The sequence below is a fragment of the Eulemur rufifrons genome, chromosome 17, assembly GCF_041146395.1.
Source record: "Eulemur rufifrons isolate Redbay chromosome 17, OSU_ERuf_1, whole genome shotgun sequence".
Taxonomy (NCBI): Eukaryota; Metazoa; Chordata; class Mammalia; order Primates; family Lemuridae; genus Eulemur; species Eulemur rufifrons.
Window position 1 is genome coordinate 45817536 of NC_090999.1, and position 18392 is coordinate 45835927.

The 18392-nt window shown below is 41.4% G+C and overlaps 1 protein-coding gene across 3 annotated transcripts in view; it reads left to right on the forward strand.

The window, feature by feature from the left end:
• Positions 1-9450: 9450 nt before the first annotated feature.
• Positions 9451-18392, forward strand: part of OCLN (occludin) — a 48281-nt gene continuing 39339 nt past the window's right edge. Inside the window, exon 1 of one of the 3 annotated variants that reach the window (XM_069492285.1) lies at positions 9451-9563. The gene's annotated coding sequence lies outside the window, so the exon portion shown is untranslated. Of the gene's footprint in view, positions 9564-9593; positions 9624-9696; positions 9799-18392 lie in introns of those variants that run through there. The other 2 variants (XM_069492287.1, XM_069492286.1) reach the window with 2 other exon arrangements.

Here is an 18392-nt window from a genome sequence, read left to right on the forward strand (position 1 = left end):
CCTATTAGAATATCAAACTATTCTTTTTTTTTTTTTTTTTTTTTTTTTGAGACAGAGTCTCACTCTGTTGCCCAGGCTAAGTGAGTGCCGTGGCGTCAGCCTAGCTCACAGCAACCTCAAACTCCTGAGCTCAAGGGATCCTCCTGTCTCAGCCTCCCGAGTAGCTGGGACTACAGGCATGCACCACCATGCCCGGCTAATTTTTTCTATATATATTTTTAGCTGTCCATATAATTTCTTTCTATTTTTAGTAGAGATGGGGTCTCACTCTTGCTCAGGCTGGTCTTGAACTCCTGAGCTCAAACGATCCGCCCACCTCGGCCTCCCAGAGTGCTAGGATTACAGGCGTGAGCCACCGCGCCCGGCCTAGAATATCAAACTATTCTTAAGGTCTAGTTCCTTTAAACATATCATAAGGTCTAGTTCCTTGAAAATTATGGTCTAAAAATCCTACCAATGCAGATAAGCATCACAAAAACCATATTGTTGGCTAAGCAAAATTGATCATAATGAAACTAAATAATTGACATTTTAAATTTTAAAGGAAAGATTAAGCCAACCTAATATCTAAAGAACAACCTGAGTCAACACTGACAATGCACCAATAACAAAGCCTTCTATTAATAGCTGGAAAATTGAGGAAACCCAACTATCTGGGTATTTGCATAGTGGGAGCTTTGCAGAATTGCTAGCAACTTCACTTCTCAGTATAATGCTGAGCCAATTACTATGTAAACATGAGTCAAGTGCCAATAATCTAGTTTTGAGGTAGCAAAGAAAACTCCTCTTAATAACAAAAGAGAAAGAAAATTATTAGTAATCCTGTTACATAAAAATTTATTCCTTAAAAATAAAAAATAGAAAACTCCTGCATTTGTCCATAGAAACCAAGGAGAGGACTTTGAACTTGGGATCAGTGGTCAGCCCCTTTGGAGGTGCACTTAGAGAACATAAAGCTAACCCAGAGAAGGATAAGGGAGCCCCTTCCTCTAGATTTTGAGATCTGAGTGTCTGATGTTTGGGGAGCGAAGGGAGTAGAGGATGAAAGAGCAGGGTTGATGCCAGAGATCCTTTAGGAAACATGAAAGTGGCCTGCATTTTCCCAGTAAAAGCAGAGCTATCTTCAGCCAAGCTTGAAAGAATGTGAGGACTAGGGCAGGGTTTGAGAATTATAAAATGCTCTCTAGAATTCAAAGAAGCCTGAAAAATATTTTTGGCCCTTCAGGAATTTTCTGTTGAGTTGGAGATGGGGGAATACTTATGTTTAAATAACAATTCAAGAGATAGTACAGTTTTTTTTTTTAAGACAGAGTCTTGCTTTGTTGCCTGGGCTAGAGTGAGTGCCGTGGCGTCAGCCTAGCTCACAGCAACCTCAAACTCCTGGGCTCAAGTGATCCTCCTGCCTCAGTCTCCCAAGTAACTGGGACTACAGGTGCACACCATCACTCCTGGTTAATTTTTATATTTTTCGTAGAGACGGGGGTCTCGCTCTTGCTCAGGCTGGTCTGGAACCCCTGAGCTCAAGCAATCCTTCTGCCTCGGCCTCCCAGAGTGCTAGGATTACAGGTTTGGGTCACCGCTTTGGGTATGGGGCACGTTTTGAATATATGAGATTCAGTTTCCTTGTCTACAAAATGGAGATAATATTTCATTTGAGATGTTCTAGTAACAACTGTATAAAACATCTGTGTTTGCTACATACAGAAGGTACTTAATAAATAGTGTCTTCTATTTATTTTCTTAGAATGTACAATATCTATGGGAGCACGATAAGGAAGCAACTTATCTGTCTGCAGCATCAGACCAAGTTCCTGGATCATTAGTGGTTTTTTTTGATGGGGAGCGGGGCAATCACAAGTGTGAAAGTAGCTTCTAGATGATAATTGTGGGTATTTGGTATACTATCTACTTATTTCTGTTAAAAGGCTATATTTTAACTCCATTTCAATAAAAGGAGCCAGATTGCTATACTGGGCATTCTTAAAGCTCAAAGCAACTTTGATGTGCTACTATGATGACCTAATTTTGTGCCTAATTCATCTTGTATGGAAAGGAACAAATATTTGATATTCATCTTCATTGTTTTCTGTGGGTTGGTTTCCTGTTATTTTTTTTCCCTCTGTCTAGGGGAGGGGAGTAAAGGAAACTTCCTTGTTAAACTACTACTGTAAGAAACACATTTGAAAAAATAAACATAGAGGGGAAGAACAGAGTTTCTTGTTAATATTATTACCAGCATAATTCAACTCCAAGGTACTTGGAAATAGTATTGAAGCATTGAATACTGTTCATTTACTTAAAGTAACAGAAGTGCAAAGTACCAGAGGGAGTGGCAAATGAACCAGACAGAGAATGCACCCTCATAAAATATATACTCTAGGAGGAGGGACACACACATATGTAGGTAATCCAAGTTGGAAAGTGATTTAACTTCAGGCAGTGAGATGATTTTTTTTTTTGGGGGACAGAGTCTTGTTCTGTTGCCCGTGCTAGAGTGCCATGGCATCAGCCCAGCTCACAGCAACCTCAAACTCCTGGGCTCAAGCAATCCTCCTGCCTGGGCCTCCCAGAGTGCTACGATTACAGGTGTGAGCCACCGCGCCCGGTCCAGTCAAATGATTTAAATTGTTTTTGGAGTATGTGCAGAATTGGGAGAAGACACTTCTTAGAGAAAAGAGAAATTAAAGAAGTTTTTTTAATGGTATGGTTGTTATGCAGAACAATGTCTCGGTTCTTAAGAAATACATGCTGAAGTATTTAGGGTAAAGTATCATCATATCTAAAAAACACTTTTAAAAGGTTGAACAAAAGAAGTATAAATATCAGAGTACAAATTATTGAGCAAAAAAAGTGTACCATGTATACATTTCACATACATGTGTGTGAGAAAGAAAGAAATGTGGGCAACATTAACAATTAGTGACTTTAGATGAGGGATATAGTTCATTGTACTATTTTCTTTTTTTTTAATTTCAGAATATTACGGGGGTACAAACGCTTTGGTTACATAAATTGTCTTTGCACCGCCTGAGTCGCAGCTACAAGTGTGCCCGTTGCCCGGACAGAGCTCAGCGCACCATTAGGTGTGAATTTACCCATCCCCTTCTCCCCCTCCCACCTGCCCAATACCCAGTGGAAGTTGTTGTACTATTTTCTTAACTTTTGTATAGGTTTGAAATTTTCAACACAGTAAGGTGGGAAAAAAATTAAAAGTTCATTTTTCCTAATTGTCAGAGATAATACACACCTATTCATTGGGAAATTTTAGAAAATGTAGAAAAAACATAAAAATAAAATAGTCCCATGATTATGGTAGAGTTTCTCCTACCATCTTCCTTTCTAGTCCCTCCTGCATGTCACTGGACCTCTCAGGCACAAAGGCCAATCTTTGTAATTAAGAGTCACGTAGGAAGATGAATAGGAGTCGTTTACATTTCTCTAGATTTTATCAATTGGGTTTCAGATCACCCAGGCTCTCTTTCCCAAGTTTAATCCTTTCTATTCAGAAACTACAGACTTTAAAGACAAATGCTCAAGTGTTGAAAAAAATTATTTTAAAAACAGGAAAATACTTAGGTTGACACTCAAAATTTCCTAAAATTCAGAACATAATTCATCACTATGAAATGCTTACAACCCTTCAAAGCCTTCCTGTTGCAGTTAGAAGGCACAGCTCCAAGATCTGACTCTGCCTCCTGGCACTTCACTTCCCACACTCTCCCCTCCTTCTTGCCTCCTACACTTTGAATCTCCAAAGCGGTCCTAGATGCAGCCTTAGAGTGTTCCTGGCCTAGATCTTTGGATGGCTGGCTCCTTCTCATCATTAAAAGTCTCAGCTCAAATGTCATCTCTTCAGAGCAGCCACCTGTGACCATCCTACCCAGGGAAGCAGCTAGCTGCTCCCCTACCTGCCTCCTAGCCCTGTTTATCTTCTTAGCTGGTTTTGTTTTTTAAGTCACTTAATGCTCTCTGAAATTATCTTGTTCATTTTCAGTTTAATCATCTTGTATGGCTTTTCCTAACTAGAGTATAAACTTCCATAAGGCACCCTGTGTGTCTTGAGTCCACTGTATCTCCAGGGTTCTATACACAGCAGGTACTGAGTAAATATTTTTGACTGAAGAAATGTTCCTTTTCATACAATTTCCATATATGCCACTTACCCCGCACCCTATTCAGCCAGCGTCAACATTGCAGGAGCTGTCATGAGCTTCCCTTTGTAGGCTCCTCAAGTTTCTCCCAAAGAAACACCGTATAAAATCCGAAAAGCCGTCATGTGGAAGCCCCTGTAATGAGTAAAACCGTACCTAATAACAAGAGAAATTTGTGATCTACTTAAAGTGTATCAGCTTCGAATCCACCCAGTTCAGGTGATTTTTCTAGGGTTAGGATTCCTTGTGCTAAGTTACAAGATTGTTACTACCTTTTTAAGTGTGGGGACACAGGAGGTAAAGAGCCCCATAAAGTTAAAATTAGATATGAGAACACAGTATTTGCAGTAGTTGGTTAATGTTTACTTTTTCCTCTTTCCTTTTTTGAGCTTAAAAGATTCAGGAAGGCCAGTTCCTGAAAAAGCCTACAAAGGCCAATTTTCTGTTTTTCTTTTTTGAAAATGTACTAAAATTTAATCATCCATAAAAGCTATAATTTAATCAGACAGTAAAACACAAGAAGCAATATTAGAATGGGTTGGTAATATTATATATTTTAGCTTTGAAAGCCATAGAAATCTCCAACAAGCCATGATTTTGGAAAAAAAAAAAAAAAAAGAAAGCCATAGAAATCGGTTATCCCAGTTTTTTCTACAAAAGACCCATTTTTTCCCAAAGCATTATGCACAATTTTAATTGGAATATGACCGATGATATTTCATAATTTTAAAATATAAAATGAAGTCAATGACTCAAAAAAGTTATCTGCTGCAATGAGTTTGAGGGGAAATTTCATAAGCTATATCATTACAGATATAAAGTATAACGGTTTAACTTTTTAGTGCTTGACAGGGAGGAATCATGATAAACAGGGCAATATGAAATCATTTGATTGTAGTAGCAATATCTAACATTTGAAATCAAAGGCCAATTTTCTAAACAGATGATCACACAGATGACTGATGAAATTAAAAAAAATCAGCCCCAAATCGCTTTCTCTTCGTTATCCATATAACTGTGATGGTCTCAGCTTACTCTGATCCTGTGAAGTTATTTTCTGTCAGTATTTGAGGAATATTATTCACAAACAAAAACACATGGACATAGGTGTCCAACCATCTTCTAAGAATGTCTCTACACTATTCTTTAAAAAATTTTTATTGTAAAATATAGAATTTCTACAAAAAGTGCATCAAACATATATGTACAGTTTAACAAATTGTTGTAAGGGTAACAGCCATGTAACCAGCACTTAGGAGAAAAAACAGACTATTGCCTATAGACAAAAAGTAGTCCTAAAATATAGTAAAATTGTTGAGAAAATTAGTTCAGGAATCAGATGACCTGTATTTGAATCCTGACTCTACAACTTAGATAACTTGAGTAAATGATCAAACCTTTCTGAGCTTTAGTTTTCCAAAGCAAAAAATGGAGATACATATTGATAATCAGTATGGAAAATAAAAAGATAAAAGGGGGAAAATAATAGTACATGATAAGGTTGTTGTAAAGACAAGAAATTTAAAAAGCCCATAAAACACTTAGCACAGTGCCTGGCGTTGTGTTTTTCCCTGAGCAGATGATGGCTACTATTATTATTCCACTTGCTGAAGTTCCTGTTCAGGTGCTGACTCTCTTGGTTTAACCTTAGATTCCCCAAGGGGAGGATCTTGCTTAATACGCAGCAACTGAGGAGATAGATGTTTCCTCACGCAGTGTAATTATCCTCTTAGACATTGCCTTCCTGATGACTTCCCCATAAATTCTTCCATAAATCTGTCCAGGGAAACTCCTCTGTGGACTAGGAGCCTCCTTCCTCATTATTGGGTGGGGAAACTTACAGGCCTTTCAGGCCCTCAGCAACTCCAAGCTGAGTTGCCCTTGAACAAATACCAATCGTTGAATTCGTTCACTAAGCAGGTGAGGTGGAGTGGAAACATTTTAATCTCCCTTCTTTTCTCCTCTAAACCTTCGTACAAGAGATGTAAGCCTTGCAATGCTGTTAAGGAATGTGGAGGCATCACAGTGGCAGGAGGCTGAGAGATGGACAAGATTCTACAGGCATGTTGGACTTGGGAATCAGGGTTAGAGTCATTTACTCATTTAGCAAATAGTTAGGGAATACCTATGTGACAGGGACTATTTCACGCATATGGGATACAGCCACGACTTGCTAAATTTATTGAGACTTGTTTTACGGCCCAGCATATAGTCAGTCTATCTTGGTTAATGTTCCTTGTGCCTCCCAACAACCTTATGAAGAGAGTACTATTAATATTTACTATCGTCCCAAATTTACAATGGAGAAAAATGAGGCTTATGTAGTTTAATTTCCCTTAGTCCTATCCAACTACCAAGGGGCAATGCTGGAATTTGAACTCAGATTTCTGACACCATAATCTGAGCTTTCAACTTTCTCCTTTACATATAAAAAGGAAGAAAAAATTGGTTTTTCATCTTATCACTCGTTTGCAGGTAAAATCAATAAATTTCTAATCATAGGGTCCTCTGAAAAGAATATTTACTTTGTTTCTGAGTCATGAGGATTTTCATCAAATAATATTCAATAGTGGATAATAATACTACTGTGAGTTGTCAAGAAGGAATATTTGGTAAAAATATAGTAATTAAATTTTGCTACAATTTATGATTATGTAACATGAATAAATTAGACATGGCATCATTTGTCATCCAACAAATTTTGTTTTGCTATTGAAGAATGACGTATTTAAGTTTTAAGGCTGGATTTTCTTTCTAGACACTTTCATCCACTACCTGATATGCACAATATTAGGCAATAGTTAACACATTTCTTCCAAAGTTGTGAGTGTTCTTTGGAAAATTAACCTGAACTGAATAAAAATGGTATACAATATTTCAACAGTAATTTAGTTTAGTATTAAGTTGAACCATATGAAGTTGCAATTTTTGCAATTAAAAATGATCAACTATTGTCAATTTCATATAGTTCAACCTAATAAATTCTATTATTCTATATGGATGAATTCTGCAGTAACTAAAAAGTAAGTTTCACTAAGACAAGGATTTTTGGGTTTTGTTCACCACTGTACACAGAGCAGACACTCAAAAAACAGTTGTTGAAACACTGGGCACAATGACTTTCCCTTGTAATCCCAGCTTCTTGGGAGGCTGAGGTGGGAGGGTCAAATGAGACCAGGAGTTCCAGACCAGCAGGCAAACATAGGAAGACCCCCTCTCAAAAACCAAAAAAAAAAAAAACAAGTTGTTGAAGGAATGAATTAGGAAAGCAAATAAAATATGAAAACTAACCTTCCACCCAACATAACATGCCTTTGAGTTTAGGTTTAGGGTAAAAATTAGAAAAATAACATGATATAAATGATTAAAAAAGTTTAATTATAAAACCTAATTTACCCAAGAGAATTGAAAACATTTGTCCACACAAAAACTTGTTCATGAATGTACACAGTACCATTATGCATAATAGCCAAAAAGGAAAAAAAACACAAATGTCTATCACCTAATGAATAAACCAAGTGTGATATATGCATACAATGGAATATTCAGCCATAAAAAGGAATGAAGTACTGGTACGTGCTACATCATGCATGAACTTTGAAAACCTTATGCTAAGTGAAAGACAGGCACAAAGGCCCCATATTGTATTATCCATTCATATAAAATGTCCACAATAAGCAAAATGATAGAGGCAGATAGTACATTAGTGGTTGCCAGGGGCTGAGGGGGAGGGACAATGGAGAGTGATTACTAATGGCTATGGGGTTTCTTTTTGGGGTGATGAAAATGTTCTGGAATTAGATGGTGGTGATAGTTGTACAAACTTGTGAATATACTAAAAATCACTGAACGGTATGTACACTTTAAAAGGGTGAATTTTATGGCATGTGAACTCTATTTCTTTTATAAAGCGGAAAAAAAAAAACTCTTAAGATCTCCTCTTCAGAACATGTCAAATACGTTATCAAATAATAGACATGTGTTTACAAATCTGAGAGTATTAGGAAATGTTCCCTAGTTTAATTATAAACGAGTGGAATGTTTGCAGATTTCAGTAATCTGACAGCGAACATTAAGAGGATTAATCTGACTTCCCCAGTGTTAACAATACCAATTTAAACTACATCATTCAAAAACTACATGGTCATATTAAAGTAATTGTAGCAATGACTTCCATGAAAAAATACCAATTAAATTAATTACCTATTAAAGCTGTCATCATTTAAAATACCTCCTATTTATATAATGCTTTTACTTCCTTAATTATGAATTGTGCCTTAAGAGCTAAGGTATGGGAGAGTCACATCTCTAACCACTTAATTAAAAAGTGGCTGGGTTGGACAGAAATTTATTAGCAATGCTGAAATTCCAGATTGGAACACAAAGGGAAGCAGGATTTAAGAAATCTAAATTTTAGCCTTCAATGCAGATAGTTAAATTCCAACTAAAATTGTCACATCCTGGAGTACAACTTGAAAAAAAAATTGAGATACAACACACACACATAAAATTTACACTTTGCTAAGTGTAGACTATGAATTGTATAAAGTGGACACTCCTGTGGAACCAGCATCCAGATGGAGAAATACAACGTAGCAACCAGAACTAAGGTTTTTTTTTTGAGAGAATATTAAAGTAGTTTAAATCCTCCCCAAGAGCAGTCTCTCAATAATACCACAATTACATTTACATTTCGGGCGGGGGTGGGAAGGAGAGGACTCAGAAGTGGTGATGTGTATCTTGCACTTTAGCTTGCTTGATGGCGAACTGACTGATACCAGTATCTACAGATTATCTTCATTTGAACCTCTCTAATGGTCCTTCTGAATCCAGAGCTTCAGAAATAGCTCCCAAACTTTACGCATGACTTGAAATTTTTCCAGAAGTCGTTCGTTGGAGCAACACATTTGGATATTTTGCAATAAAAGTTTAATCAAACTTTGGGAGCAGGACCCTGTCCTGTGCTGAGCAACCCTGGACCCTCTTTCAGGAGGAAAACAGTCCCCCCTAGACCTTACCCCGCCTCTTTCAGTCCAACACTCCACGGTTCTACCCGAAGCAGGCGGAACTCGGGGCACGTCTCCAGGTGGTGCGGGACCACCTCCTGCCCCTGGATAGCCCGAGTCCCTCGTCTGCGTCCCCCCCACGCTTCCTCCCCACGGGCCAGAACGCAGCGCTGTTCCTTTAACACCGCGCTGGAAGGGTGTATGGAGAAGGGCTGAGTCCTCCCGCCTCCTCCTCCCCCTCCCTCCCATCCGAGTTTCAGGTGAATGGGTCACTGAGGAAGGAGGCCGGCCACACCACACCTTCTCGCCAGCGCCCACTTTCCCCTCCCTGCTTCCTCTGGCGCAGGCGGCAGGACTCCCGGGAGAGCGAGCCAGAGCGCCGAGGAGCCAGTCCCCGGAGCAGCAGGTGGGACTCGCCAGCGCGGGGCCGCGGGCCTCCAGCACCCCTCCGCCGGGCCTGGAGTTGGTGCGCATGCCCGGGGGCAGGGCGGCCCGGGTGGGGAGAAGGAGGGGAAGGAGGAGGGCTGAGTCCCCAGCCCTGTCCCTGGCTGTAGCTGGCCGTCCGCGCGGCGTCTGGCGCGCCGGCCAGGTGAGAGCGCTCCTTGGCTCCTGCGGCCCCAGTTGGGTCGGGCCCAGCTGCGGTGAGTGGGTGAGAGTCGGGCGCTGTGCCAGGGGCGCACGGTAGCCTGAGAGTCCCCGCGGGGGGACTGCGGCGCCTGTGGCTGGTGGGGGAGGCGCGGGCGGAGGACGCTCGGCGCTGGTTTCGGTGGCGGTTTCGCCTGTGGGCTGGGGCTCGCGGGAACCCAAGAGGCGCGGGTCCGCGGAGAGCAGCGCCGAGTGCCTTGGGAGGCTGCCTCCCGGGTCGAGGGGAGACTTGGAACCGCCGATGTGCTCTAATCGGGGGAAAGGCTTAAAGCTACCAGTGCCCAGGCGTCGCGGACAACTTTTCACTTTTATGGGAGCGGGAGATCAGTGAGCAGCGAGAATCTTGCCATCAGCTCTGGGGCTGCAGTTTTCGTGGTCTTCAGGGAGGGGATTGCTGCGCCCGGCTCCTGGGGGGTCCTAAGCCCGAGGGCTGGAGCACAAGAGCCAATCGCTGGCCGGGGAGGCTTAGATCCCGGAGGGACCTCATCATTTTCGGCCCCACCCCCACCCCTTTGGGTATCCTGGCGAGAGGGGGTGGCCAAATTTAATCTGTGAAATATTCCTGGAGTCACGGTGTAGGCCACACTGGCTATTTTCAATCCACTTAGTGGGAATTGTGTAAACCCGCGTCGATTTAAGCTGGGGGCGAGGAGTTGATTTCGAGTGAGGCTGGACTTCGAGGGAAGCTGCTCGCGCTTCTCATTCTCATCCGTGACCAAAAAGGCTGCCTACAGGTGGGCGGACCTGCCTTGGGGCGGTGCCTGCTCGGCCGGCCCGGGCCCAGCCGCGGCTGCTCCTGGGCGGCGCGGGGCGCACGGACCGGCCGCGGGGTTTTAGACCTCCAGGGCCGGCCAGACCCGCGCGCAGCCCGCCGGCACGTCGCCAGCGCCGGGGAAAGTGTGCGCCGGGCGGGGGGTTGAGGGGCAAAAGGGCCTCTGCACCTTGGAGCTGGGAGCGACTCCGAGCCCCTCGCGTCCCCAGTGGAGCGACTGAGTCCGAGGAGAAGCCGCGGCATCCTCAGGCGGGACCTGAGGCTCGCCGGGCAAACTGCCCACTTAGGAAGTTACCCAGGGTGGGAAGGAGGCAGCGTTCCAGGTAGGTTAGTGTGTGGCCCTTACGCACAACAGGTGTACTACTGGGATCCCTGGAAAACAGCAACGCTTCCCATTAAGGCAGTTCCGATGATTCCTGCTGTGATTGAAAACTAGTTCGTTCCAGACGGAGGTAGATTCTCAAAATACGCATTCCCAAGTGTAACAGGAGTTCTTTTACGCTGTACATACGAAACTTTATTTTCTTAGTGGTGCTTTAAAATAGACATTTTAAATGATGGGGCCTCAGGAATAGATTTCACCTCGAACAAAGCAACCTTTTTTTTTTCTTTTGTAGTTTCGCATTTATTGATTAGATGCCTCCTTTGTTAGGAGATGGAGAGGAGGATAGGAAGTTAGGTAAAACAGATTCTCTACCTTTCTGCAGCTTTCAGGCTATTTAGAGAAATAATGGGCAGTCCTTTCTATATATGAGGCACTGTGCTAAAAGCATTTTGTATTTTTTATCATTTAATCATACCAACAATGCTAAAAGGCAGATGTTATTAGAACTCCATTTTAAAAATCGGTGAACGCTTACGGGGGAAAGTTGCAGATGGGCCGGCTTGCAAACTGCTTCTGCTAATCAGGGAAATTATATCAGAAACAGTAGTCCTTGATATTTCAGCACCATAACCAGATTTGGGGAATTTTTGTGGGTTTCTCTATCGTGGACCAGTCCCCATGGCCTGGTAATAAATTTTCCTGCATCTTGCTTGATGCGGTAAAATTTCTGTTTTCCTCTAAAGAGAATGTTGGGATTACTGCATTTTCACAATGATAAAAGGTTACTTTTAATTACATAAATTAACCATGTAATATCTTTCACCATCTTGGGGACCTCACAGAGGGAAGTTTTCTTTCCTTTCTTTACTTTTTTCTCTCTCTGTCACCCAAGCTAGAGTGCAGTGGTGTGATCATAGCTCACTGCAACCTCAAACTCCTGGGCTTAAGTGATCCTCCTGCCTCAGCCTCCTGGGTAGCTGGAACTACAGGCAGGTGCTACCATGCCTGGCTAATTTTTTCTATTTTTAGTAGAGGCAGGGTCTCACTATTGCTCAGGCTGGTCTCGAACTCCTGAGCTCAAATGATCCTCCTGCCTTGGCCTCCCAGAGTGCTAGGATTACAGGCATGAGCCACCGTTCCTGGCCTGGACTGTTTTATTAATATTAATCAAGTGCTGCTTGAACATCACTTTTTTCCAGGGACCAGGGATAGGTCATGGTCAAGACAGACATCTGAGTGCTTGTGAAGCTGGCATTCCAGATGGGGTGGAGATGGTGGCACTGAAAAAGAAAGAAAAAATAATAATTTTAGGTATGAAGGGGAAATTTGCTCTGAAAATAAAACAAATTTGCTGTGATGTTGAGGGGGGCAGGGGACCAGGCAGGGACTTTGCAGCTTCCTGGGCTTTCAGGTTGCAGGGCTACAAAGTCCCTGCCTGCTCCCCTGCCCTGCTCCAAAAATTAAAAAAAAAAAAAAAATTGCTGTGATGGAGTGAGCAATTGTGAGGGCATCTCTGAAGAGGTGACATTTGATCTGAGACCTGAACAGCGGGTGCCTGCTGTATAAAGATCTGGGCTTTCTAGACTCCTGCAAGATCAGTGCCCTTCTTGGATTGATACCTTCATTGTAAACAGTGATTCTTGAATATGTGGTGTGCTTAAAAATCATCTGAGTGCTTATTTAAAATGCAATTTTTGGCCAGGCATGGTGTCTCACACCAGTAATCCTAGTATTTTGGGAGGATGAGATGGGAGGATTGCTTGAGTCCAGGAGTTTACGACCAGTCTGAGCAACATAAGGAGTCCCCTGTCTCTACAAAAGTAGAAAAATTAGCTGGGCATGGTGGCATGCAGCTGCAGCCCCAGCTACTCAGGAGGGTGAGGCAGGAGAATAGCTTGAGCCTGGGAGTTTGAGGTTGCAGTGAGTTATAATGACGCCACTGCACTCTAGCTAGCCCAAGCAACAGAGGGAGACCCTGTCTCAAAAATAATAAGAATAATAATTTCTGATACAGAGCTAGGCTATTACAAGATTTTCCTAATTTCAAAATTTGAGGCAATTTACTAATGATGTGCCTATAATCTAAATAGAATCATTCAATATCATGTACAACTTAAACTTTTTAAAGGCAAATGGACAATTGCTGCATGTGATCTAAAAGAAACAGACTCCCTTCAAATATAATAAAGTTTATTTTTCACTTATTGATAGTTTTCTTTAAAGAATAATTTGAGGACAAAACATTTTTATACTTTGTTTTTCATCTTAGCTTGGTTTTGTATTAAGACAGCTTTTGTTCATTAGACATTTTCAAGGGGGGACCATTTTTTATATTTTCAGATGTTGGTTTTCAGCTTAACATATTCAGCAAGGATCTGCTGCTTCCCTTTTGCCCCTGACTCTGAACTTAGCTGTCTGACTTCTTTCCCTGTCACTCTTGTTGGCACAGGTTTGTGAAGGTGAACAATGGATCTCTTAGGCCAAATCTAGTGGCCTCTTCACTCATTTTATTTTTTTTATTTTATTAATTTATTTATTTTTTTTGAGACAGAGTCTCACTCTGTTGCCCAGGCTAGAGTGAGTGCCATGGCGTCAGCCTAGCTCACAGCAACCTCAAACTCCTGAGTTCAAGGGATCCTCCTGTCTCAGCCTCCCCAGTAGCTGGGACTACAGGCATGTGCCACCATGCCTGGCTAATTTTTTCTATATATATTTTTAGCTGTCCATATAATTTCTTTCTATTTTTAGTAGAGATGGGGTCTCGCTCTTGCTCAGGCTGGTCTCAAACTCCTGAGCTCAAATGATCTGCCCACCTCGGCCTCCCAGAGTGCTAGGATTACAGGCGTGAGCCACCGCGCCCGGCCTCATTTTATTTTTTTATTCACTCAACACATATTTATTGACCAGATTTTGTTAATGTTGCTGTGCTGAGCACTGGTCCTCTTTCTTCTTTTGCTAATTGGCCTTAAAGCACAGTCACAGACTCTGCCCTGAAAGAGAACTTAGAAGTCCTCCAGTCCAGTCTCCCCAAAAATATTAAATAACTTAAGCTTTGCATAAATGGCATGAGCTCAAATTGTTGTTTGTTATTTTTGGAGAGGGTGTGGGGTCTGGGTGAGGAAGAGACTTCCTAACATTGAGATGAAATCCGACCCTGTGGATTTTGGTGTGGTTTTTTTTTTTTAACCATTTCTAGGACAACAAAGACAGCTCTTCAGATACTTCAAGGCTGCCAGAGTGATCCTTCTAATGTTCAGTTCTCCAGGTCACACATTTCATGTTCTTCCAATTGTTTGTCTTACAACATGATTTTTCTAGATCCTTAACGGTTTTAGTTACTCTCCTAGAGAGGTACCTAGTTTAGAATGCGATCTACAGATTTCAGATTTTGTTTCCATTTAATAACTGTATCCATCCTAGATCTGAGTACTATTTCTGTGATACCGCCTAAGTTTGGGATAGCTTGTTAGCTTTTGTTGAAATTCTTGCCAAGGAAATGTATTTTTTACGCCGAGTAGCTATTATCTGAGCATGCTCAAGTCCCTGATGTAAAATGGCATAGTATTTGCTGTAATCTATATCCTCTCATATACTTTAAGTCATCTCTAGATTATTTATAATACAGAATGTAAATGCTATGTAAATAGTTATATTTTTAAAAATTATATTGTTTTTATTGTTGTATCATCTTTTCTTGGTTTTTTCCTTCAAATATTTTCTGAGGTTGGTTGAGTATGTGGATGCAGAACCCTCAGATATGGAGGGCCAAATCTGTTTGAAAATGGATATACTATACCTACAAGTGTCTAAACATTGAAATTTCTCAACTTCAGTATAACCACCTTACTGTGAATGCATTTGCTTATTTTCTTTAAGACATTATCTTAACTTAGCCCAGCCTAGAGGTCTAGATTATCTTCCCTTTGATAGAGGAGGGCACTGAGGCTCAGAGAAGATGAGGAACCTGTCTCAGGTTGTGAGCTTTAAGTGGGGCTGTTAAATCCACTGGGTTGTTTTTAACCTGACATTCTGACCTTACAGAGATCTTGATTAGTGTTGGTGGACTTCTAGCCAGTGTGTTAGTTATCCTTTCCATTATTTGGTTAGCTGAAAATCTGGATAAGCTTGTCTTTTCCACCTTGCCTGTGGTCACCATGGAGACCTCCCACCAGGTGGACATAAATGGTCCATTCTTTTGTGCTAATTAGGTGCCATTGTTCAGCTCCTTGGGAATCTGCTCAACCTGGCTACGAGAAGGTGCTCAAGATTCCCGGGATTCTTTCCCTCTATGTTCCCGTCATCCACCAGTCTGGTAACCTTCTCAAAAAAGGAAATGAAGTTGATGTGGCCTGACTTGTTTTTAATGAGCTTTCTAAAATTGTTTGCTTTACAAGTATAAAATCTCTGCTATTGGGGAGACTTGACAACTCTGAATCCAGGAAGTGGCAGTTAGGAAAAGAGATTTTGTTTGAATTTTTGACAACTTCAGCCTGTCTGAATTAATTTAGAGTTTTCAGAAACTGATACTGAGCCTGGAATTTTGGGGATAGTCTTGAATGAATGAGTCATGGGTATAGAAGGGATAAAATTCCTCTGAGGTCAGTATTTGTCACTATTTGACATTCAGCTTCAGAAATGCGGTTCCACATTTAATAGTGTTTAAATTCAGTTTTTCTTAATGTTCTTTTTTTGAACATCAGTTAGGAAGACAATCTTAATTTTTACCCTCTCATAGCACTATAACATCTTGGCCTAAATTTATGTGTATATTTCACCATTTGAATATAGAGACTTGGGAGCTAATTACAGGGCTGTGTACACTTATATTTTTGTACTCTTCTGTATGTTGGTGTTTTTTTTTAATTTTTTCATTTCAGCATATTACAGAGGTACAAATGTTTAGGTTACAGATATTGCCTTTGCTCCACCAGAGTCAGAGCTTCAAGTGTGTCCATCCCCCACGGTGCTCATCACACTCATTAGGTGTGAATATACCCATCCCCTCTCCAACCTCCCCCCACCTGCCTGACACCCGATAAATGTTATTACTATATGTGCACTTAAGTGTTGATAAATTAATACCAATTCGAGGGTGAGTACATGTGGTGCTTATTTTTCCATTCTTGTGATACTTCACTTAGTAGAACTGTACTCCAGCTCTATCCAGGATAGTACAAGCGGTGCTAGATCACCATTGTTTTTTGTGGCTGAGTAGAACTCCATGGTATACATATACCACATTTTATTAATCCACTTATGGATTGATGGGCACTTGGCTTGTTTCTACATCTTTGCAATTGTGAATTGTGCTGCTATAAACATTCTAGTGCAGATGTCTTTTTTATAGAATGTCTTTTGTTCTTTTGGGTAGTTGCCCAGTAATGGGATTGCTGGATCAAATGGTAGTTCTACTTGTGTCTGTTTGAGGTATGTCCGTATTGCTTTCCACAGAGGCTGTACTAATTTGCAGTCTCACTTTTCTGTGTGTTGTACTTCAATAAAGTGGTTTTTAAAAAATAATGTAGAGAAGTTGTCTTCCCTCATTGTTTGGAAAATTTTGCCAATTGTGTTGGTGTTACTAACATTCAGTATATTTTCACCTTTAAGGTTTTAAATCCGAGAGATTGGGAATTGACCTTAAGGATGTGGAAGAGAGTTGTCATTAATTTTAAAGAATAAAGTTTACAGAGTTTGAATTGATTTGCTGTTCCTAACATAGTAATGTATGATTGCGCAGGCCTCATTAGAAAAGGAAAAAACTAGTAGCCACTTTAATATACTCAGATTATAGATATTGCTCAAGTGTCATTCAGGGGTAATACCTGATACTCTACTGTTACCTTCAAACTGAAAGCATAAGAGATTTTGCAGGCAAAAATATCCATGGTCCCATCTGATTAACATAAACAGTTCAACGAATATTTGTGCATGTACCATGTGCCAGGCCTCGTTTTTAATCAGTGAACAAAACAGGCAAAAATTCCTGCTTATGTGGAATTTACCATCTAGTGGATCTCAAAGTTCCCTTTTTTACTAATCACTGGTGTAACCTGGAAAGAATTTATTGCTGGTTCTGTCAGGTTTCAGTCTGAAATGTTGGTTCTTAGTGCACTCATGGCCAAAGAGTGACCAGATATACCGAAGTAAGGCAAGCAGGAAAATGAGGTTTATTGAGCAGAGAAAGATAGGATTTATTATATGGCAAGAGCAAGATACAGGTTTACAGAGCATGATACATACACCACAGATGACAACCGGACCTATTGTCACAACAAAGGGAGAGCAAAAGGAAGGGACAAAAAGGGCCTGGTTATGGTCTGCGTCTTGTTTTACAGTGCCCAGATTGGGACCTCCCTCGTAGTTCAGAGGTCACCATGGAACCACTTTGATTGGACAGTTGGGGATTGCATGACCTGAGTCTTAACTATGCATGCAGGTTGTTCTAGTTCAATTTCCAGACTTATGGTACCTATACGGCTTGGCCTATGAGCTAGAGAGTCCTCTGCATTCTTTTGCAGCTGGTGTGCTAAGTTCTGATTGGCAGATCCTCTCCTAGGTGTGACAGTAGCTCAGGGCAAGATTAAGGAGGGGCAGGACCAAGATGGGGGCCTGGGGTTCATCCTTATCCTTCTTTCCAGGTGGGGCAATTGCACAAGGCAACAGCCCCCACTTTTGTCCCTAGGAGACCCAGAATCCCTTGCTAACTACCTAACATTTCAACATAGCTTGCAGGAGAGGCATGAAGTGCTGTAGTTAATCTGATGAAGTACCTTGCCAATGTCTCCAACACTGGATTTTCTAGGATAAACCTTTTTAGTTTTGGAATTGTATGTTTACCACATCTGGCTAAGACTGTCTTTTTCCTGGAGAGCTCTCAGTGCCCGTGGATCCACCTGTGGACCTAGGGGCAGATGACTTCCAGCTCACTCCCTCATGGACGTTAACACCAGATGTCCATACAAAAGCTAGTGTATCCCAAGTGGAACTCATTTTTTAAAGCTGTGATAGTGGAAAGGATATGAGATCTTTTGGATTGAAGATATGTCTCAGTGACACACTGGCCTCCATATGACCTTGAGCATATTACTTCACATCTCTTTGTGACTCTCTTTGCATCCGTAAAGTGGCTAATCAACCACAGAGGTTTGTTTTGAGGATGAAATGAGAATTTTATGTAAAGCACCTGGCACATGGATAGGTATCTGATGAATGTTAGTTTTCTTCCCTTTCCTGGCCCCTGAGCTAGTCCCCTGTGGTCACCACACACCAGGGTGTGCTGCTGCTGGCCCCTGGTGCTCTTTTTTACTCTGTTCACTTTGAGCTTCAAATCTGGTCAAACTTATTTAAATTTTCCTTGCTGAGAACCTCGAACTGGCTTCCTGTTTCCAACTGAATGAGATGAGAAGCTCCCACTAGACTTTCAGAACCCTCTATATTCTCACCATAGCTTTATTTTAGGAGATTACAGCATTCCAACACGTTCCCCTCTGGTC